The sequence below is a fragment of the Pongo pygmaeus genome, chromosome 15 (assembly GCF_028885625.2).
Source record: "Pongo pygmaeus isolate AG05252 chromosome 15, NHGRI_mPonPyg2-v2.0_pri, whole genome shotgun sequence".
NCBI lineage: Eukaryota > Metazoa > Chordata > Mammalia > Primates > Hominidae > Pongo > Pongo pygmaeus.
In genome coordinates, this window is record NC_072388.2 from 94,779,566 (window position 1) to 94,804,276 (window position 24,711).

General features: G+C 41.1%; 1 long non-coding RNA gene across 1 annotated transcript in view; it reads left to right on the plus strand.

Annotated features, from left to right (window-relative positions):
• The first annotated feature begins 1,218 nt into the window (after window positions 1-1,218).
• The window catches only part of LOC129013155 (uncharacterized), a 39,905-nt gene continuing 16,412 nt past the window's right edge, over window positions 1,219-24,711 (plus strand). The window contains exons 1-2 of the long non-coding RNA XR_008493781.2: window positions 1,219-1,460; window positions 3,228-3,324. This is a non-coding gene — a long non-coding RNA (uncharacterized LOC129013155). The remainder of the gene's footprint in view (window positions 1,461-3,227; window positions 3,325-24,711) is intronic.

The following is a 24,711-nucleotide window of genomic DNA, read 5'->3' on the forward strand; positions in this document are numbered from 1 at the left end:
TGTGGGGGTCTTGGTGGCAAGTGAGGGTCCCGCGCAGGCGCTACGTCCCGGCCTGACTTGCTCCCTGGAACGGTGGCAGCGCCTGGGAACGCAGACCTGGCCCCAGCTGGCCCGCGGCTTCCTCCAGGCCCCGGCCAGCAACGACCCCGACCGCCGCCCTCCGCTGCTGCTGGAGAGGCACCCGGGGTGACCTTGGCCCTTTCTTCTTCTGGAAGACCCCGCCGCTTCCCTCGGCTGCCGGACCGGGACTCTGGGCCTCTGCTGGGAACTCACAGTCGACACTAGGATGCCCAGAGCCAGGACCCACTCCTCATCATTCTGGGATCAGAAGAGACCTGCACGGGCCTGAGTTAGGCCTGGGCTTTCCTGGGTTCCCTGGATCTCCACCAGCCTGTGCCTTTGAGTGTCAGAGTACATTTCTTGGCAAAGGACAACTCCTGACGCTCCCTCTCCCTCTTCCGTACACAAAGCATGCGTTTTCCACAGGTCTGATGATGCTGTGGACATCTAATAGCCATTACAAAATGGAGAATCATGGGTTTTTCCCCTTGGGCTTTGAATTTACTAGTGAAGGCATAGTTCGAAATGAATACTTAAAAAGAAATCCCTCCTTCCACCCGAAGATCAATGGATTTGAAAAGTGCCTGGTTTATATGATCAAAACCACCTCTCTGTAAATTACAAGCAATAAGGAAAACAATTTCACTTTATTTTGCGGTAACGCATTCCCACTAAGGCAATGAAGAAAGTCATGCACGATGAAAAACATGTGAAACCAGCTCCAGCCTGGTTCAAACATCACCATGGGATGGAGTTTGGTGTCTCATCTTCTAGCTCTTTCCCAGTTCTCTGACCAGGCACCAAGAAAATAATTTGTGATCCTTTGAAATATCACCAAAGTGGAAATTAAGAGATCTGATGAGGACATCTGATTCACCTGGCAGCTGGGTATCTGCTTCTTTGCCTATCCAGAGAGCCTAATTCCCAAGAAGGAGCTGAGAGGGCCTAAGATAGTCGAGACATAATGGGATTTACCAGGAACACAACGTAGAAGAGAAAAGCCAAGGGAAGTTAGGGATGGAGTGAGGGCCCTTGAGCTCAGTAAACCTCTTTTCCACTGTAGCCCTTAGTGGTGTTAATATTTCATATGCAAACTTAAAGGTTTCATGCTGATTTTCCTGTGAATGGCTCTTGACTCCAGACCCAGATAGCCACAGAGCAAGATGAAAAGCTCGCTAATAAGCTCTGTTGGGGAGTTCTCAGCCCAGGCCAGAGCTTTGAGGTGAGAATTAACAAGTCCAGTTTAAATAGTGCTGCTGGGTTGGACTTTTGTGGCCAGGGAAGGGGTGTGGCTCCTGGCCACACCCAGGAGCCAGTGTGGCCACTGACCCAGCCTCATCAATGGCCCTAGGATCCAGAATGCTACAAACAATGGAGCAAGAATCAGATCGGGTGTCTGGGTAAGCAGAATGTTCTGGGAATATAATTCCTTTTTCCTTCTTTTGTAAGAACAATTTATTTCTTCAGTTTTGCATGAGGGCTTCTTAATATTGAGCAAGAATATATATCATTATTGCGTGAGATTTAGAAAATTATTTGAGAGAGGGTTCCAATAAATGAAAATGAATTAAGGATGTCTGTGGAGTTCATTGGGCAACTTATAGAGCCCTTGAGCTTTTTTAAGTGAACATTCCACTAGAGGAGAAACAGTAGCTATTGCATAGTCTCAGAGCTGTCTCTGAGCCTCTGTGGCATGTTATCTGCCCCATCTAAGGGTTATAAAGGCCGTAAGCCTAGCTTTAGAATTTTATGTTCCTTTCCGAGTCTTTGTTAGTCTGATTTCCCTGAGGATAAGCAAATGGATGTTTCACACAGAAAGCTACAGGAAGCAATCATTTTGACAGAATCCTTAATGGATGCGTTCATGTCCTGATTTAGATCTAGTTTTGCCTTTACCACGATCACCTGTGAACTTGGCAAATCCTTTGCAACTTGGCCTCAGTGCCATAGTTTTGTAATGAGTGGGCCAAACTACCTGCTCTCTAAGCTTGTTTCTAACTCAATAGGCCCCAATCCTCCTATAACATTGCCTAGTGGGAGGAGGGAATAGTTAAGAAAAGAGATGGACAAAATATATGATGTTAGTTCAGGAAAGCCTACAGTTTTGGGTACAGTGGCTCTAGATCAAGGACCCCAATGGAGTTCATGGAAGCCATTCTTCTTGTTTGGGTTCCAAAGAAGGGGTTGAGGAGTAGTCAAGGCCATCAGGATGACCTTGACTCAAAGTGTGGTCCCTGGACCAGCTACAATAGCATCACCTGGAGCTCATAAAAATGACAGAATCTGGAGCCTCCCCCAAGACCACTGAGTCAGAATCTGTATTGGAACAAGACCCTCAGGAGATTCATGGGCATGGTAAATGTTGGGCTATATGGAGGGAGGGTCAAGAGGGAGAGATAGGGGGTGTCTGATTCAACACACCAGTGCCCTCTAGACTTCTCCAACTATGACACAGGACTTATATCAGTGTTTATGTATCATTTACTTCCAGGCTATCTTATTTTCTGCCAAAATCACCTCTAATATATAGAGTGTTTTCCTCTTAAAAGAAAATCCTAGTAACCAAGGTCATCCTAACCAACCCTGGGGTCCTTGATTGTCAATGATTATAGCAAGCTGGAAAGAGCCTATTTAGAGGCTACTCAGGTGTTTAGGCCTCTGGGCCCTATGATGACTGACCCTAAACCACTAAGAATCACCTGGGAAGCTTTAATAAAACACCTGCACCTGGATCCCACTCCAAACCAATTAGATCAGAATCTCTGAGATTGAGGCTTGAGAAAAGTAGGTGATTCTAACATGTAGGCAGGGTTAAGTACAAGTTCTCTAAGATCTGAGTGACTGTTTTTGATGTGTGCACAGATTTATAAATCTAAATAACTATGAAAATGACAAAGCTATTCTTTCTACCATCAATTCTCATTGTAAACTTCACCCGAACTCCATATTTTACTTCTTTCCCTTTGCCCTACTTTGCTGCTTCCAATCCTTTGTGGACAGGGATCCATAGCCCTAAGTTTATTGGAATCATAAGGATCTGAGATCTTGCTAATGTGTAAAACACAGAATCTGTGATATATATGTAGCTATTAAGGCATCCATGCCTAGAGTGTTTTGTTTGTTTGTTTGTTTGTTTTTTGAGACAGAGTTTCCCTCTTGTTGCCCAGGCTGGAATGCAATGGCGCGATCTTGGCTCACTGCAACCTCAACCTCCTGGGTTCAAGCGATTCTCCTGCCTCTGCCTCCTGAGTAGCGAGATTACAGGTATGCGCCACCACACCTGTCTAATTTTGTATTTTTAGTAGAGACGGGGTTTCTCCATGTTGGTCAGGCTGGTCTTGAACTCCCGACCTCAGGTGATCCTCCCACCTCGGCCTTCCAAAGTGCTGGGATTACAGGCATGAGCCACTGTGCCCAGCCTGTTTTTTTTTTTTTTAAATTCCTAGGTCTGGGCCATAGTTGAAATAATTAAGGCTGCTGATCAAGTGAGTTCAGGGTAAAAAAGATGTTGTAGCCTTTACTCATAAGGGATGAAATGGTATCTCTAAGTTAATGGAGAATCTGGGACAAGGATATTTCAATTAGAAATTAGGGACTGATCCTACTCTGCCCACTACATAGCTATCATCTTTCTCTTTAAAATGAACAGTTCTAAGAAACTTAAAGCTTTTCCAACTTTAAGGTGTATATGGAGATTTTATTTAAATACAAATTCTAATTTGGTAGGGTTGAGGCGATTCTCAAGATTCTGAATTTGTAACATATTCATATCCTCGGAGTTGAGGCAGGTACTAATGGTCTATAAATCACCTCTGGGTAGCAAGGACCTATACTAACCCCCATGCTACCCTTGATACCCACACAAAACACAAATGCAAAACACAACTCACAACCCCTACTCAAAAGGCAGCGAATAGTTGATTCTGCCAAGCTAGTGAGTGACCAAGATGTGATAGAATTGCGCTGGACACTTTGAGCGACAACTGTGGCTGCCATTTTCCAGCGGCAAGTTAAAGTTGACCTACATTTGTATTGGAAACATTTCTCAGTCCTAGGATTACTCCACACCTTGGGTGTGACTGTCCTACTGATGCTATGATGCCTACAGATTTGTTTCTGTTTTTCTGTTTTGTTCAAAAATGCGTTAGCTATTCAGATCTTTTGTGGTTCCATATGAATTTTAGGATTATTTTTTCTGTTAATGTGAAAGTGTTGTTGGAATTTTGGCAGGGATTGCATTGAATATGTGGGTTGCTTTGAGTGGGATGAACATTTTAATAATTTCAATTCCTTCAATCTATGAACATGAGATATTGTTCCATTTGTTTGTGTCTTCTTCAGTTTCTGTCATGGGTATTTTGTAGTTTTGCGTGTTCAGATCTTTCACCTCATTGCTTACATTTATTCCTAAGTATTTTATTATTTTTTGTAGCTATTGTGAATGGGATTTTTAAAAATTTCTTTTTCACATAGCTCATTGTTAGTGTATAGAAACGTTACTGATTTTTATATGTTGGTTTTGGTATCCTGCAATTTTACTGAATTCATTTATCAGTTCTAACAGCTTTTGGATGGCATCTTTAGGAGTTTTCTATACATATAAGATTATGTCCTCTACCAACAGAGACAATTTAACTTCTTCCTTTTCATTTGGATGCCTTTTCTTTCTTTTACCTGTTGCTCTGATTAGGATTTCCAGTTCTGTGCTGATTAGAAGCAGTGAGAGTGAGCATCCTTCTCTTGTTCCTGATCTTAGAGAAAAAGCCTTAAACTTTTTACTATTCAGTATGACGTTAGCTGTGGACTTGTCATATATGCTTCATTGTACTGAGGTACATTCCTTCTAGACCTAATTTGTCGAGAGTTTTTACCTTGAAAGGATATTCAATTTTGTCAAATGCCTTTTCTGCATCTATTGAGATGATCATATGGTTTTTGTCCTTCATTCTATTAATGTGATGTGTTACTTTTATTGGTTTGTGTACATTGAACTATCCTTGTATCACTGGGATAAATATCATTTGATGATGATGAATGATCCTTTTAATGTGCTGTTGAATTCAGTTGGCTAATATTTTGTTGAGGATTTTTACATCTATATTCATCAGGGATATTGGCCTGTAATATATTTTTTTCTTGCAGTGTCCTTGTCTGACTTTAGTATCAGGGTAATGCTGGCCTTATACAATAAATTTGGAAGTATTCCTTCCTCTGCAATTTTTTGAAGCACTTAGGAAGGGTTGGTATTAGTTCTTTAAATGTTTGGTAGAATTCAGCAGTGAAGCATCATGTTGTGGGGCTTTGATGGGAGACTTTTTATTACTGATTCAATCTTCTCACTTATTATTGCTCTGTTCAGATTTTCTATTTCTTCATGATTCAGCCTTACTAGGTTATATATGTCTAGGAGTTCATCCATTTCTTCTAGTTTATCCAATTTGTTGGCACAACATTATTCATAGCAGGCTCTTATGAACCTTTGTATTTCTGTGGTATCAGTTGTAATGTTTCATCTTTCATTTCTGATTTTGTTTATTTAGGTCTTCTCTTTTTTTAGTCTAACTAAAGCTCTGTTGATTTTGCTCTTTTCAAAACATCAACTCCTAGTTTCCTTGATCTTTTCTACTGTTTTTCTAGTATATTTCATTTATCTCTGCTCTGATCTTTATTATTTCCATTCTTGTGCTAATCTGAACCTTAATTTCTTCTTCTTTTTCTAGTTTGTGGAGGTATGATGTTAGGTTGTTTATTTAAGACCCTTCTTTTTTGATGCAGGCATTTATTGCTATAAACTTCCATCTTAGAACTGCTTTTGCTACATCTCACATGTTTTGGTATGATATATCATATGTTGTGTTTCCACTTTCATTTGTTTCAAAATATTTTTAAATTTTTCCTTGTAATTTCTTCTTCAACCACTGGTTGTTTAGGAGCATGTTGTTTAATTTCCACATACTTGTGAATTTTCAAAATTCCTCCTATTGATTTCTAATTTCATGCCATTGTGATTGGAAAAGATACCTGATGTGATTTCAATTTTCTTAAATTTGTTAACACTTGTTTTGTGGCCTAACGTGTCATCTATCTTATAGAAGGTTCTCTGTGCTCTTGAGAATATATTCTGCTTATGTTGTGTAGAATGTTCTGTATGTGTCTGTTGGGTCCATTTTGTCTCAAGTGTAGCTCAAGTTCAATATTTCTATATTGATTTTCTGTCTGGATGATCTGTCCATTGTTGAAAGTGGAGGTATTAAGTTCCCTGACTATTATTGTATTGCAGTCTATCTCTCTCTTCAGGTCTATTAATATGTGCATTATATATTTAGATGCTCTGAGGTTGAGGGTATATACATTTGTAATTATTTTATCTTCTTGATGAATTGACTCATTTATCATTATATAATGACCTTTGTCTCTTTTTATAGTTTTTAACTTAGTCTCTTTTTTTATGTAGTCAATGTTCTCCTGAATTAAGGTCTATTTTATCTGATGTAAATATAGCTATCTCTGCACTCTTTTGGTTTCCATTTGTATGAAATATGTTTTTCCATCCCTCCACTTTCAATTTTTGTGTGTTCTTAAAGGCAAAGTGAGTCTCTTGTAGGTAGCATGTAGTTGAGTCTGTTTTTTTTCTTTTTTTAAATCAATTCAGCCACTCTTTTTATTAGAGAATTTAATCCATTTACATTCAAGGTAATTATTAATAGGTAAGGACTTACTACTGTAATTTTGCTCATTGTTTACTGGTTATTTTGTAGATCCTTTCTTCCTTTCTTGCTCACTTGCTATTTACCTTTGTGATTAGATGGTTTTCTCTAGTGGCATGCTTTGATTCTTTACTTTTTATCTTTTGTGTATCTACTATAGATTTTTGCTTTGTGGTTACCATAGGCTTACATAAAACATCAAATAGTTACAATGGGCTATTTGAGGCTGATAACAACTTAACCTTGATCACAAGAACCTCTACGCTTTTACTCCAGTGCCCCTCCAACTGCATTTTATAAGTTTGTGTAATAATTTACATATTTTTATATTCTGTATCCCTTAACAAATCATTGTAGTTGCTATTCTTTTTAATAGTTTAGTCTTTTAACCACCCGTCTCCTTTTTTTTTGAGATGGAGTTTCACTCTTGTCACCCAGGCTGGAGTGCAATGGCATGATCTCAGCTCACTGCAACCTCCACCTCCTGGGTTCAAGCGATTCCTGCCTCAGCCTCCTGAGTAGCTGGGAATACAAGCATGTGCCACCACACGTGGTTAATTTTTGTATTTTTAGTAGAGATGGGGTTTCACCAGGTTGGCTGGGCTGGTCTCAAACTCCTGACCTTAGGTGATCCGCCCACCTTGGCCTCCCAAAGTGCCGGGATTACAGGTGTGAGCCTCCATGCCTAGCCTTAACCTTCATACTAAAGATATAAGTGATTTACACACTACCATTTCAGTATTAGGGTATTGTGAATTTGACTCTGTACTTACTTTTACCAGTGAATTTTATACTTTTATATGTTTTCATTTTACTTGTTAGCATCCTTTTCTTTCAGGTTAAAGAATTCCCTTTAGCATTTCTTGTAAGGTATGTCCAGTGGTGACAAACTCCCTCAGCTTTTCTTTTCTGGGAAGTCTTTATCATTTCCTAAAGGACAGCTTTGTCAGGTAAAGTATTATTAGTTTGCAGGGTTTTTTTTCCCTGCAGCACGTTGACTATATCATCCCACTCTCTCCTGGCCTGTAAGGTTTCTTCTGAGAAATCCACTGCCAGCCTTGTTAGAGCCCTCTTTTATGTGATAATGCTTCTTTTTTCTTGCTGCCTTCAGGATCCTCTCTTTGTCTTTGATTTTTGACAGTTTGATTATAATATGGCTTGGTGCAGTCTTATTTGGATTGAATTTGATTGGAGACTTTTGACCTCCCTATACCTCAATATTTATATCTTTCCCCAGATTTGGGAAATTTCTAACTTTTATTTATTTGTTTATTTATTTTCTTTGGTGCCCCTTATGCGCCAGGAAGCTTTTATTTTTTTAGATAAGCTTTCTGGGTTTTTTTTTGTTCTTCTCTTCTGCTTCTTGGTCATCCATAATTTAAATATTTGTTCTCCTGATGCTGCCCCATAAATTTTTTAAACTTACTTCATTATTAAAGTTTTTTCTTTTTTCTCCTCTGACTGTATACTTTCATATAACCTGTCTTTGAATTCACAGATTCTTCTTTTGCTTTATTAATTCTGCTGTTGATGCTCTCTGTTGCACTTCACATTACATTCACCAAATTCTTCAGCTCTAGAATTTTTATTTTTGCATATGATTTCAATCTCTGTTTATTTTTGTATATGATTTCGATCTATTTTGTTCATTTATGTTTCTCTGATTTAATTGAATTGTTTTTCTGTATTTTTATTCAAATTCTCTGAGCTTCCTTATAGCAATTATTTTGAATTCTTTGTCAGTCAGTTTATATATCTCCATTTCTTTTGGGTCAGCTACTGGGAGATTATTGGTTTTTTGTTTGTTTTGTGGTGTGGCATACTTTGGATATTTGTCTCCTCTAAATCTTATGTTAAAATGTAATCTCCAATATTCAAGGTGGGACCTGGAGGTATTTGGATCACAGGGAGAGATCACTCATGAATGGCTTGGCAGCCTTCCCACAGTAATGAGTAAGTTCTTGCTCTATTAGTTCATATGATATCTGGTTGTTAAAGAGTCTGGGACCTCCCCCCAATCTCTTGCTTCCTCTCACCACGTGACATGCCCCTTTACCTTCTACCATGAGTAATAGCTTCCTGAGGCCTCACCAGAAGCAGATACTGGTGTCATGCTTCTTGTACAGTCTACAGAACCATAAACCAAAATAAACTTCTTTTCTTTATAAATTACCTAGCCTCAGGCATTCCTTTATAACAATGCAAAATGGACTAATACAGAAAAATTAGTACTGAGTAGTGAGGTATTGCTATAAAGATACCTGAAAATGTGAAAGTGGCTTTGGAACTGGGTAACAGGCAGAGATTGAAGGAGTTTGGAGGGCTCAGAAGAAGACAGGAAAATAAGGGAAACTTTGGAACTTATTAGAGACTGGTTAAGTGGTTGTGACCAAAATGCAGATAGAAATATGGACAGTAAAGGCTAGGCTGACAAGGTCTCAGATGGAAATGAGAAATTTACTGGGGGCTGGAGCGAAATTCACCCTTGTTACTCCCTAGCAAAGAACTTAACTGCATTTTATCCATGTCCTAGGACTTTATGGACAACTAAACTTAAGAGTGATGACCTAGGATATCTGGTGGAAAAAGTTTCTAAGCAGCAAGGCATTCCAGAAGTGGCATGGCTACTTCTAACAACCTACAGTAAGATATGGGAGCAAAAATCCTCAGCCTGCTCATGCAGTAGAGAAGGAAAGAGCATCTTCAGGAGAGGAATCCAAAGGAGAAGGATCCATGCAGTCTGGGGAACAAACTCTTCTAGAGAGATTAGCATGACTAAAAGGGAGCCAAGTGCTAATATTCAGTAAAATGGGGAAGAGGCATTTCAGGAATCTTCCAGGCCACCCCTCCCATCACAAGCCCAGAGGCCTAAAAGGACAGACGGGTTTTAGGGGTCAGGCCCAGGGCACAATTGCCCTGTGCTGTCTTACCTTGCAATGCTGCTCCCCACATACTTGCAGCACAGGCTCCAGCCTTGGCTCAAACAGCCCCAGGTACAGTTTGGGTTACCACTCCAAAGAGTGTAAGCCATAAGCCTTGGGGCTTCCACATGGTATTAGATCTGCAGGTGTACATAATGCAGGAGTTATGGAGACTTGGCAGCTTTCACCTAGATTTCAGAAGATGCATGGGGAATCCTGGGTGCCCAGGCAGAAACCTGTCACAAGGGCAGAGCCCCTACAGAGAGTCTCTGCTAAGGCAATGATGAGGAGAAATGTGGGATTGGAGCCCCCATACAGAGTCTCCACTAGGAGACATACACAGTCCACTAGGGGACTACCTAGTAGGACTGTGCAAACTGGGCTAATACCCTCCAGACCCCAGAATGGTAGAGCCACCAGCAATATGCACTCAGCCTGGAAAAGCTGCAGACATTCTACTCCAACCCATGAAAGCAAAGCCACATGGCCTGCACCCAGCAAAGCCATGGGGATGGAGCTGCCTGGGGCTTGGAGGGCCTACCCCTTGCACCAATGTGCTCAGGATGTGGAACATGGAGTCAAGGGAGATTATTTTGGAGCTTTAAGGTTTAATGTCTGCCCTGTTGGGTTTTGGACTTGCATGGTACCTGTTGTTCCTTTCTTTTGGCAGATTTCTCCCTTTTGGAAAGGGAATGTTTACCCAGTGCTTGTATTATCACTGTATCTTGGAAGTAAATAATTTATTTTTGATCACACAGCCTCATAACTCTAATGAATTTGTCTTGACTCTCAGATGAGACTTTTGAGTTGATGTTTGGAACAAGTTAAGACTTTGGGAGACTACTGGAAACGGATCATTGTATTCTGCAATATGAGAAAGACATGATGAGATTTGGGGGCCCAATGAGAAATAATATATTTTGGATATTTGTCCCCTCCAAATCTTATTTTGCAATGTAATTGACAATGTTGGAGGTGGGGCCTGGAGAGAGATTTTAGATCATGGGGGCAGGTCCCTCATGAATGACTTGGTGCCCACCCTATGGTAATGAGCGGGTTCTTGCTCTATTAGTTAATATGAGACCTGGTTGTTTAAAAGAGTATGAGACCTCCCTCTTTCTCTTACTCCCCCTATTGCCAAGTAATATATCTGCTTCCCCTTTGCTTTCTGCCATGTGGAATAGCTTCCTGAGGCCTCACCAGAAACAGGTGCTGGTGCCATGCTTCTTGTACAGTCCGAAGAACCATAAGCCAAAATAAGCCTCTTTTTGTTATATAAGCTACCCAGCCTCCTCTATTCCTTTATAGCAATGCAAATGGACTAATACATGGTGATATGTATTCTTGGCTTTTCATGTTTCTTGTTGCCTCATGTTGAATTCTGCACATTTGTTAAGATCAATCCCTTCCAGACTTTATGGGCTAGTTTCAATGTGGAAAGACCTTCTTCTACTTGGAGGTGTGAAGGCACTTCCTGGATGCTATGTAGCAGTTCTGACACCAGTGAGGGTGCCACTGTTGTCAGACAGTGTCTCTGTGCAGCTCCGTCAGCTCAGGTGTTGATGTTGCTGAAGATTGCAAGTGGCCAACAGTGTGGATGTCTGCAGTGGTGGTGAAGATTGTTGGGTTTCACTGGTAATAGCTGCTAAGATCTTCTCAATTTCTTTTTCTCCAACTGGGGAACTTGTGGAGAGGAGTTCCCTTTTGGTACTGGGTCCAGCTTGTGGGCTGATTTGCATTGGCAGTGGCATCAGTATTGATGAATGGTACCCTGGAGTAGCCATAGAGCTGAGATCTGAAGCTTGGGCATGTGTGGAGGGACTATGGCTCTGGGTCTGCTGGTGCCTGGGAGAAGGCACCCCTGCTGCTGCATTGGTAACAATATATGAGATGTGAGTGCTTATGAAGTGTCAGCCAAGAATGGGAGCACAGACGTGGTCAGAGTTACAGTAGCTGCGGGGTCAGGGCAGGGCCTAGTTCTCTGTGGCAGCTGAGCAGATGCCTGAAGCATAGGCATGTACATGTGCAGAGAGACCTTGATTCTGGGCTGTGGGGTGTAAGCTTGTTCTATGGCTATGTCTGTGGTGTCTGACACACGGGTGGGTGCAATGCAGCCACGGAGCCTGGTGTCTGGACTGTGTTCACTCATGGGGCAGCTGTGGCTCATGTGTCAGGGTCATACCCAAGGGAGGGTGGTGGCTGTGGTCTTGAAGCCACACAACAGCTGTTTCTTGGGTGGGGAAAACCCTACCCAAGGGTTTTTTCTCTCTCAGATTCACCAGTGAAAGTGGCTGTTGTTCAACCTCAAGGCAGAAGATGCTGTTACACCCTGAGAAACAGGCTGCTGGGGACAGGATGGCTTCTACCATATGGCTGATGTCAGTAGCCTCTGCCTTTCTTCTTTGTTTCTAACCATTTTCTGGCATCTCTGTTCTGCCAGTCTCACAAGCAATCTTTTCTGTGTGGGTATTCTCTGTGTTTTTTTTTTTTTTTTGAGATAGAGTCTCGCTTTATCCCCCAGGCTGGTGTGCAGTAGTGTGATCTCGGCTTGCTGCAAACTCCGCAGTGAGTTCAGTGATTCTCCTGCCTCAGCTTCCTGGATAGCTGGGACTACGGGCACACACCACCACGCCTAGCTAATTTTTGTATTTTCAGTAGAGACGGGGTTTCACCATGTTGACCAGGATGATCTTGATCTCTTGACCTCGTGATCCACCCGCCTTGGCCTCCCAAAGTGCTGGGTAATGGGCTTATGAGCCCTCTCAAGGCTATTTTGGTTTGTGGATAACTGTCTATATTTGTTTTGTTGTTTGGGGGTGAAGGCTGTTTTCTTCTACTCCACTATCTTAGGTGACATCACTCTACATTTACTTCTTATATATATTTTTCCTTCCTAGATTCACTTTTTGATGGAATAATTCCTCTAAGAGCCCTTATATATAAGGCCTTCATGGGATTAACTTTCTAAAGATGTGCCATCCAATATGTGACCATTGTCCACATGTGGCTATTGAACATGTGAAATGTAGTCAGTCTATATAGAGATATACTATATGTGTGAAATGTGCCCTGGATTTCAAAGATGACATACATGCGTGCACACACACACACACAAACACACACAATGTAGTGTTACTCATATCCCCATATATGCCAGCATTCTTCATTTTGCTTATACATTTTGCTTTTAATCTTTGTCAACAAAAAATTCATGCGTTTCTTAGTATTTTGTGTGTTGTGCAAGCAGATGGGCTCTGAGCAGAGCCTGAGAGGCTCCCATAAGAGCAGAGACATGAGCTGTAATGTGTAGACATTAAATCGCCTAAAAGCTGCACAGAGAGCTTTTCAGTGACTGTCGAGTCCTGGAAACTCTCCTGGACAATCAGCGCTGCTGTTCAAGTATACTCTGGGCAGAGATGATGTCACAGTACGTCTCCATAAAGGAGGACATTATTCTTACATTTAATAAATAACTTGGAATTAGGAAAACTGTAGGGGAATTTGGGTAGAGGTGGGAAGCAGGGATTCAGCAGTCAGGTGCACCTGGGCAGGAGGCATGCTGTGGCCTGGGTCCACAGGCCTGAGGATGGAGGAAGCTGAGATCAGGCAAGGGTGTCTCCAGGTGGGTGAGGCCACAGGGTGGTGCACTGAACAGGTGAATAAATATAGCCTTGCATAAATTACTCAGCAATGAAGTGGAGCTGGGGAAGATTAACCAGGATTACACTGTATTTATAAACATGGGTTTTAAGCTCATTGTTATTAAGAAATATAACTGAGAGGGTATCATGGAAGATTCACTAACTTTGGCAAAGTGGAACAAAAATAGTAACAGTGTTTTTTTTTGTATTACTAATAAATGAGAGTGTTACATATAAGTCAGAAATTGCAGCTTGAAGTTCAAAGCTAGGCATCAGAGTCCTGTAATTGTGTGCAAAATTTTCTTTATGTGTAAATAAATGACTTCTTTTTCTAGGGAGAGGGTCTAAGACTCTAAAAGTTAAGAACTACTGATCGTGTGGTTTATATTCATGATAACTGAAGTTTTTCTCCATTTATGACAACTTAAAAATATCATTGGCAGTAGAGGGTGGGGCAGAGAATTCTCCCTCTAGAGGACAACATCACATCTATCCTTGAGTTCATTAAGGTAGTAGACTAAATATAAATAAATATTCTTTTCTGGGCTCTATCATGTCAAGTTATTGCACCATGTAATGATTTGGAAATGTTCACAAGGAGCCTGACTACATCCCCTGATCAGGCTGCTCACCCCTTAAGAGTTAAAGTCTGTGCTCCCCCGACTCCTGTATTTCTTAGCTCCATTTGCCTTGCAAGGTGCTCATCTACTTTCTCTTCTCTTCCTGTTAGCATCACTTTCTGAGGGTCTCTGTGCATCTTCATTCTCCTAATCTGTTGTCTAATTTTACATGATCTTATCTGAGTGAGAGGCTAGGGATGGCAAAGGCATTTTTCCTAAAGCTTAGTGACCTCACTAAAATCTTTTTCATTTCCTAGTTTCTGTTTGAGCCAAAAAGCTGACCACTGGATTAGTCTGGGCATTGCTATATTGTGTTAAAATTGAGCAGAACAGTTGTGGCAATAACCTCTGGAGATTAGAATACATTGCTTGAAAATCAAGCCAAAGAGTTGCTGGGTTTTTTCCTCATTTTAATTTCCAACCCTCTGTTGCCAGCTTTATCTCTTCCCAGGCTTCTGAGTGCCGCTGGAGAAGGTCATAGCATCTTTCTGATTTTATACATTCATCATGTCTAATCCCAGCTCAGCCCACTCAGCAGTCTTGATGATTTATTTCATTACTCACATTGAAGATTTCAGACTTATGCTTTTCTCACTCCCTATTAGAATGTAAGCTCTATAAGGGCAAAGCTTTTGTTTTGTTTCATTGAATCCTACACAGCCAGGAGAGAGCCTGTCACACAGGAGATGCTTAAGAAATACTTGAATGAATGAATTGCTGTCCAGAAAGAAACCTTATATTGGGAAATGGCAGAAGCTCATTGGGCCACCCAGAGTGGGGCGGAGGGTAGCACAAGGAGCCACTAAACTCTACCTTAAATTCTTCCCTAATAACATTGGTGAATTGGATTTCCTGAGATTAAGAACTTCTTTTCATTAAAGAAAGTAAAATTCCACAGAGGAGGAGAAAATATTTGCGACGTACAGAACTGACAAAGTGCTCAGATCCAGAATATGTAAAAAAAATTCTAACAAAGTAGCAGAAGACTCACTTCCCAGATTCCCCACCTCCTCATATTGTTATATTAGTGATTAGGTTTTAACAATATGAATTTTGAGAAGACAAGCAGTCAGACCATAACACCTATTAAAAGATGCCGCATTCCCCTTGCTGAGATAGTAGAATAGTAATCAATAAATACTGAGGGAATTCAGAGACCCACACCGGCAGGAGAACAGGGTGATAGTGGGGAGAAGGTCAGCAAGGAAACATGTGAGCAAAGGAATCTGTGTCACAAATAAGTTCAAGGGAAGGTACTATGCCTGGATGTGCACATAGGCCAGATTTATGCTTCTTTCCACCCAAACATCTCAGTGTAGCAAAGAGTAACAGAGCAGCATTGCCCCCAGCATATCCCGCCTCCAGCCACAGGGTGGTTTTCTCCTCTCAGAATAGAACGAATATACGATCAGGTTTTACACTGAGTCATTCTGTTCCCAGGGCCATGCAGGATAGGGAGGCCTTCCTCTTATCTCAACTGCAAGAGGCCTTCCTCTTTTACTAATCCTCCTCAGCACAGACCCTTTACAGGTGTCAGGCTGGGGGACGGTCAGGTCTTTCCCTTCCCACAAGGCCATATCTCAGGCTCTCTCAGTGGGGAGAAACCTTGGACAGTAACTGGCTTTCCTGGGCAGAGGTCCCTGCAGCTTTCCGCTGTGCATTGTGCCTCTGGTTAATCAAGACTGGAGAATGGCGATGACCTTTACCAAGCATACTACTTGTAAACATATCGTTAACAAGGCACATCCTGCACAGCCCTAGATCCCTTAAACCTTGATTCCATATAACACATGTTTCTGTGAGCACAGGGTTGGGGCTAAAGTCACAGATTAACAGCATCTCAAGGCAAAACAATTGTTCAGGGTACAGATAAAAATGGAGTTTCTTATGTCTTTCTTTTCTACATAGACACAGTAACAGTGTGATCTCTCTTTCTTTTCCCTACCATCTGTAAGAGAAAGTGCTTCTCACCAAAATCGGCAGGAGCCCCTCTCAGGTTTTATCTAAAGAAAACCTGTCTTTAACTGCCAGCCACATTTCCTGTTTCTTTCCTCTTTCTTTAACTCTTACACTTTCTTCTTTCGCTTATTAAACTTTTGCTCCAACCTCACCCTTGGTGTTCTCGCTCCTTAGTTTTCTTGGTTGTGAAACAAAGAACTTCGAGTGATGCCTTGGGCAATGAGATTGCTTCACCTGGATGGATGTGATGACTCAGTTTTGTAAAGATGTCAGTTTTCCCCCAAAGTGGTCGACAAATTCAGTGTGATTCCAATCACAATAAAAACTTGACATATTCTAAATTTTTATGAAAGAATAGAGTTCTTCTAGCGGCAAAGTTAGAGCAAAGAGGGTGTTCCTTATGCATTTTAAAAATATTCTAATAGCTATAATGGTAAAATGAGGCATGATTTTTCCAACAACAGACAAATAAATCAAATGAATAGAGGAGTGAACCCAGTATACATGAGGATTACATATAAGATCAAGGTATCATCTAATGAGGAAAGCATGAGCCTTTTAATAAACAGTATTTTGGAAACTGCCTTACTATATGGAGAAAGCTAGGTTCCTATCCTTCACAATGTTTTAAAAACAAAACAAAACCCCAAAACAAAAACTCTAAATGGATTAAAGAGGCACACATGAGAGGCAAAACAATATATATGTTTGTGACTCAGGAGTGCAGAAGAATCTCCTTAACAAACGCTCAAATTAGAAAGCATACAGGACACTGGGCACGGTGGCTCACGCCTGTAATCCCAGCACTTTGGGAGGCTGATGCGGGCAGATCACCTGAGGTCAGAAGTTTGAGACCAGCTTGCTCAACATGGTGAAACCCCGTCTCTACTAAAAATACAAAAAAAAAAAAAAAATTAGCCGAGCATGGTGGCGGGCGCCTGTAATCCCAGCTGATTGAGAGGCTGAGGCAGGAGAATCGCTTGAACCTGGGAGGCGGAGGTTGCAGTGAGCTGAGATGGTGCCACTGCAGTCCTGCCTGGGGGACAAGTGTGAAACTCCATCTCAAAAAAAAAGAAATAAAGAAAGATAGAAGAAAAAAAAAGAAAGCATACAGGAAAAAAAAAAAAAATGGGAAGAAAACTATCAGCAAAAATGACAGGCAGGTACCAGGACAGGGAAATGTATTTGCAGTATCTAAAACCTATGAGGAATTAACATTTAGAGCATTCCAAGAGCTTTTTTATATCAGCAATATAAAGACAAAAAGTCTAAAGGAATTCACAAAGTCTATACAGAAAATTCAGATGGAGAAACCCCATTGCTTGAAAAGAGGTGTTTAATCATAACACTAGTCAAAGAAATGCAAATTAAAGCAACATAATACCATGTCACACCCATCACATTGAAAAACAATAGGAAGTCATCTAATACTGAATTCTGGGGAGTCTGCAAAGAATAAAAACCTGCAGGCATAGGTGGTAGGAGGGTAACGGATACAGCCTTTCTGGAGATCCATCTGGCAGGAGTCTGAGATTAAGTGTGTGTACCTCCTTTGACCCAGCAATCCCACTCAAAGATGTAATCCCCCAGAGTAATAGTTGCTATAAGGGTGTTCAATTTAGTATAATTTAGCCCCAATATCTAGATTATTGCCTGAAGGATAAAAGCACTCATCAGATGTTTGTGAATCAGGAAATGAATGAACGTCACAAAGAGAGCAGAAAGTAAACAATCTGCACCTGTAGGCATAGACAAGTAAAATGTGGTATATTCCTATGATGGAAGAGGATACTACAGTAGTTACAAGGAGCAAACTGTATTTACGTGAAGCCACCTGGATAGACTGCAAAAGCACCTGTCAAAGGAAGCAAGTGAAAAACAGAATCAGATTTGTTGAAAAAATCCCATTCATGTAATTTTTAAAACCACACCCCTCAAATTATTTTTTAAAAAGTTATACATCCAAACAAACATTAGAAGGGAAATTGGGAGGACGCATAAGCACTAGGTTGGATACTCCATAACATTGACAGAATAATGGAGAGAAATAATGAGATACCAAAGGGGCATCTTGCCTGAAACTGTTACCGGAAAGGGGTCCCGATCCAGACCCCAAGAGAGGGTTCTTGGATCTCACGCAAGAAAGAATTCAGGGTGAGTCCATACTGTAAGGTGAAAACAACTTTATTAAGAAAGTAAAAGATGGCTACTCCATAGTCAGAGCAGCAGCTTGGGCTGCTGGACTAAGGATATATATTTCTTGATTATATGCTAAACAAGGGGTGGGCAATTCTTGGAACTGAGTGTTCCTCCCCCTTTTAGACCATATAGGGTGACTTCTTGATGTTGCCATGCCATTTGCAAACTGTCATGGCACTGGTGGGAGTGTCTTTTAGCATGCTAATACATTATAATTAGTACATAATGAGCAAATAAGACAATCAAAGGTCACTTTCATCACCATCTTGGTTTTGGTGGGTTGGGGCTGGCTTCTTTATCACAACCTGTTTTATCAGCCAGGTCTTTATGACCTATATCTTACGCCAACCTCCTATCTCATCCGTGACTAAGAATGCGTAACCTCCTGAGAATGCAGCCCAGTAGGTCTCAGCCTTATTTTACCCAGCCGCTATTCAAGATGGAGTCTTTCTGGTTCAAATGCCTCTGACAAAATGTGCTAATGTGCCAGGAAGTGACCATGAGGAACTCAGTTCTGAGCACCTGAGCTCCTAAAAACCACCCACCTCCCAAAATTTCAGACCAGCTCTTGGTACAGATAGTGGGTACAGAAAGTGGTCAGAGGAGGATTCCATTCCTTGTTTCTTGCCTCCCAACTCCCTTTCCTCCCTGCCTTGAATAACCTCTTTCTCCCTCTGTGCATCCATTTACCTGACCAGTCCCCACTCCCAACAAAGTGCCCAGTGCTCTGTGTCTGTAACACAAGGTGAAAGACTTTGGGAGCAGAAAGGATAGTTTTCAGACAAAATTCAGTCTGCAACATGAGAGAGCAGCAAAATTAAAGCCCTAAGCACTTTGTCCAGAATTACTCTCTTTAAAGGAGGAACTTGACAACTTGGCATGCACATGTGGCTCTCATGGAAGACAGAAAATGAGAAAGTAAGCAATGAGTTTGAAAGGTTTTTGCCCTTGTACAAAAATAACTAAGCACCTTCTGTGTCCCTAGTTCAGTGCTGAGGAAAGAGAAATTTACTCAGGTACAATGTCAGTCACCCTGTCTGCTGTAGCATAAGGAATATAGACCTTGGAATCAGACATTCCAGCATTGGCATTGGGCTCTGTCATGCACAAAAAGCCATGTGACCTTCAGCAAATTGAGTCATTCATGATACTCAGTTACTGTATCTTTAAACTGGGGCTATTTATACCTATCTCAAGGACTGGTGAGGGAGTTAAGGTATGTCAAACTGGGAGCCCAGTGCCAAGATCTCCTTTAGGAATTACAGCCTGTTGGGGAAATAAGACACATGCTTTGAAACTTAAGCAACCATCTTGCTGGATATAAAACCAATATACAAAAAATTCAATAGTATTTCTATGTGCAAGAAACAGAAAGTAAAATTTTAAAGGTACTATTAAAACAGCATATTATTCATATATAAACATAACAAAATATGCATAAGATTGTATATTGAAATTTGCAAAACATTGTAGAAAGGAAACTTAAATAAATGGAATGATTCAATATATCATGGATCAGATCACTCAGTATTATAAAGCCATCACTCAAAGCAATCCCAATCAACATCCCAGCAAGTTTAATCTTTTTTTGTTGTTCTTGTCAGAAATTGACAAGGTGGTTGTAAAATTCATATGGAACTGCAAGAACCAAGAACAGCCAAGGCCATTTTGAAGTAGAACAAACCTGGAGGATTACCAGAGGAAAAGCTACAATAATTAAGACAGTATGGGCCGGATGCGGTGGCTCACGCCTGTAATCCTGTTACAAATAAGGTTTCGGTGCTGCAAAAGAAATAGCACTTGACTATAAAATTTTCTTTTTAATTCTCAGCAAGGCAAGGTACTTCTATAGAAGGGTGCACCCTCACAGATGGAGCAATGGTGAGCGCACACTTGGACAAGGGAGGTGAAGGGGTTCTTATCCCTGATACACGTGGCCCCTGCTACTGTGTCGTTTCCCTGTTGGCTAGGGTTAGACTGCACAGGCTAAACTAATTCCGATTGGCTAATTTAAAGAGAGTGATGGGGGTGAGTGGTTTGGCAGGAAAAATGGTTATGACAGAGCAGGTAATCAGAATGAGTCAGGGTGGAGCAGGGAATCGGAATGAGTCAGGGTGGAGCAGGTAATCGAAAAAGGTTGCTTTATGACGAAGTTAAATTTAAAAGTAGAAGGCAAAGAATTGAACATACTGACGTATTGATTCTTTGAAAAGAAATTTAGAACTCATATTAAACAATCCCAACACTTTGGGAGGCCAAGGCGGGTGGATCACCTGAGGTCAGGAGTTTGAGACCAGTCTGACCATCATTTTGAAACCCTGTCTGTACTAAAAATACAAAAATTAGCTGGGCGTGGTGGCACATGCCTGTAATCCCAGCTACTTGGGTGAATGAGGCAGGAGAATTACTTGAACCCGTGAGGCAGAGGTTACAGTGAGCTGAGATCACACCACTGCACTCCAGCCTGGGGGACAAAGTGAGACTCTTGTCTAAAAAAAAAAAAAAAAAAAAAAACAGTTTGGTAGGCTCAAGGATAGAAAAACTCCACAATGGAACAGCATAGAGAGCCCAAAACAGACCTAGAAAAGAGACATCACAAGCAGTGGGGGAAAGGATGGCCTTCCCAGCCATATATGTGTGGACCAAAATGAATCTCAATTCTTACCCCACACAATGTACAACGGATTGCAGATTTAAACAAAAAAGATTTTTACTTTTTAAAGGAAAACGTGACCGAATGTATTCATAATCCTGAAGTAGGCAGATTTCTTAAGGAGGACGTAAAATCACTAACCGTAAAAGAAAATCTTATAAATCTGGACTAAATTTGGATAAAATGAAAGATGCTCGTCATGACACACCATTAATAGAATGAAAAAGCAACCTACTTCTTCTGCAAAGTAGTAGGAGATATTTGCACTACATGTGTCAGAAAAAAGACTCGTATTCAGAATATATAAAGAACTCTTACAAATCAACATGAAAAAGACAAGCAACCCAATATATAGGTGGGCAAAACACTCAGACAAGAGCTTCACCAAAAGGGTTATCCAGATATCCAATAAACATAAATGAGCTCTACCTCACTGGACATCAGGAAAATGCAGTTTAAAACCGATATTAGACATCAATATTACATACTTACCAGAATTACTAAAACGAAAAAGAGAAAATACTAAGTGTTGGTAAGAATGTGAACAACTGGATTTCATATTTTGTTAAGTATACATTTATTCAACCACTTTGGAAAACTGGCAGTTTCTACTAAAGCTGTGGTTTTGCTTTCCACATTTTCAGTTATCCATGGTCAACTGCAGCGCAAAAATATTAAATGGAAAATTCCAGAAATAAATAACTACTAAATTTTAAACTGCATGCTATTCTAAGTATTGTGAAGACATTTCTCACTGTCCTGCTCTGTTTTGCCTGGGATGCGAATCATCCCTTTTCCCAGCATATCCATGCTGTTTACACTCCTTTCCAGTTGCCACTTAGTGGCCATCTTGGTTTTCAGATTGACTGTCAAGGTATCGCAGTGCTCATATTCAAGTTACCCTTATTTTATTTCATAATGGCCCCAAAGTGCAAGAGTACCGATGCTGGCCATTCGGATATGCCAAAAGGAAGCTTTAAAGTGCTTTCTTTAATAGAAAAGGTGAAAGTTCTTGACTTAAAGAAAAAGAAAAAAAGTATGTTGAGGTTGCTAAGATCTACAGTAAGAACAAATCTTCTATCCATGAAATTGTGAAAGAAGAAAAAGAAATTCATGGTACTTTTTTTGTCGCACCTCAAACTGCAAAAGTTACAGCCACAGTCATGATAAGTGCTTAATGAAGGCAGAAAAGGCATGACATTTGTAGGTGGAATACACAAACAGAATCATGTTCAGATTGGCAGCAATTGGGTTCAGTATTATTCCAGGTTTCAGGGACCCACTCTTCTTACCTAACAGGATTGTGTGCACATGTCCACCAGAAGACATGTATTGGGAGGTGCATTGTAGTGCTGTTCAAAACAGCCTCAATCTGGTGACTACCTGAAAGCCCTTCTCAGCAATGAGAATGAACAAACTACAGCTATGCACAAAAAGATGGATGAAACTCACAAACATAAGGTTGAGGGGAAGAAATCAGCCATGAATGAACTTCACAGACATTCTGTGGGCAAAAGCAGACAGACTCAAACGAGTACACATTGTATGACTCTATTCATGATTCCATTTACAGAACACAGAAAAACAAGCCAAGCTGATCTGTAGTGCTGGAAGTTAGAAGAGGGATTACCCTCAATGGGGAAAGGCGGTAGCTGGAAGGGGGTATAAGCTGAAGGATAATGGAGGTGTTAGTTATGATCTCCTTTCTTGAGCTGGGTGCTGGTCACAAAGGTGCATTTGTGAACATTCACCATGCTTATACTCAAAATACTTGCACTTTGCTGTATGTCTATTATACTTCAGTTAAAGGGTTTTTATTATCAACATTAAAATTAATATCTTTGGTGAAGCTTCTGAGTACTTTGCCCACTTATGTATTGGGTTGTTTGTCTTTTCATGTTGGTTTGTAGAAGTTCTTTATATATTCTGAATAATAGTCTTTGACACATGTACTGCAATATCTTCTACTACTTCGTGGGTTGCCTTTTCATCCTTTTAATGGTGTGTCATGATGAGCAATTAAATAATAAAGAGAAGTTGTCTGAAATGCTGACCATCAAGAACCAAAGGGGCCAGGTGTGTTGGCTCATGCCTGTGATCCTAGCGCTTTAGGAGGCTGAGGAGGGAGGATTTCTTGAGGCCAGAAGTTTGAGAACAGTCTGGGTGAGACCCCATCTCTACAAAATTAAACAAAAAACAAAAAACAGAAAAAAAGGCTGGGCACGATGGCTCATGCCTGTAATCCCGGTGCTTTGGGAGGCCAAGGTGGGTGGATCACTTGAGGTCAGGAGTTCAAGACCAGCCTAACCAACATGGTGAAACCCCATCTCTACTAAAAATATAAAATTAGTCGGGTGTGGTGGCACATGCCTGTAATCTCAGCTGCCTGGAAGGCTGAGGCAGGAGAATCATTTGAACCTGGAAGGTGGAGGCTGCGGTGAGCAGAGATTGTGCCATTGCACTCCAGCCTGGGCGACAAGTGAGACTCTGTCTAAAAAAAAAAAAAAAGAACTTAGCCAGGCATAGTGGTGTATGCCTGTGGTCCTAGCCGCTGGAAAGGCTGAGGCAGGAAGACCACTTAAGCCCAGGATTTCGAGGCTACAGTGAACTATGATTCCACCACTGCACTCCAGCCTGGGCTACCTGAGTGAATGAGACTCTGACTCAAAAAAAAAAAAAAAAAAAAAGGAAAGAAAAAAGCCACACACGCACACACAAAACAAAGGATGAACACAGGCTTAGATGCTATGAAAGTTTGGAGTAGAAATTGTTGGTGTGGCCTGGAGAGGTCCCAGGGCTCTTCTTGGATAGGAGCATTTAAACAGCCTTGAGGGATTTTGATGAACAGGAAGAGGCCCTTTGGCTCTCTGTAAAAAAATAACCTTTGAAAAATAGGTTGATGATTATAACCAGTTCTTTCCATGCAGGGAAATTTCTGACCAGCCTCATGTAATTTTGAAGAAAAGGATTAAAAAGAAATTTCAGTGTGATGTAGTAGGTGCAGAGAGAGGCATACTTTCTTCTATGAGCCTAATAAAGTTACTCACTTCTCTGAGCTGCAGTTTCTGCATCTGTAAAATGAAAAACAATGCCCCTTCAGAGGGTTATGAGTGTTAAATATGATGGTTGGCATGAAACTGTTAGTGTGGAAAAAAAAGAACCCTAGACAGCCTTTATTAGTCCCTAAATAAACAGTGTATTATATATCGGGTTTAAACATAGCAAGCCTTTTCTAGATCTCCCACCTCCAAGAACCTGTGGGTGACATTGATAAATATATAAACAGCTAACTTCAGGCTTCCGCTCTCCAGATTGGAACAGTTGTTCATCAGCACAAAGGCTGAGGGTATTGGTGCTGGGATGATTCACAGGGAGAACTGGAGTGGGTCTATGGTCATTATGCAGTTTATTACTTAACTCCCTTTGGCTGCTCCATGCCGTGCCTAGAGATGAAGCAGCACTTTTATTTGAGGACAAGAAGCTGGCTCACAGTGGGTTTGTGAGTCCCCCATGCCAAATGTGCTTGCTTTGTCAGACTCTGCAAGGTTGCCCCCTCCTGCTGAAATCCTGGAGGTGCAATGTCATGAGTTACAGGAATCCCAGGATACAGGAGATGGAGAGTGAACTCAAAACCTTTACTGCCAAATTTGCTGCTCCTTGGGATTGTACCACCTCTTTCCTGGTCTCCTGGTAGCAGTCTCATATTAGACTTAATTATGCTAACTTATTTAGGCTAAATTATCTCCCTGTACCTAGACTCTTCTTATCATGCCCGCTACCAAGTAAGATCTTCTACAACAGGAATCTGAACAGGTCACTGCCCTGGGGATAAAGTGCCAGCTCCAGGGCAGACTGTACAAGTTTCTCTGAGATCTGGCCTTGTAGAGTGCTGGAGGCAGAGAGACTATCAGGATGGTTGCTGTGTGCTGAGAGAGGGACGATGGTGGTTCA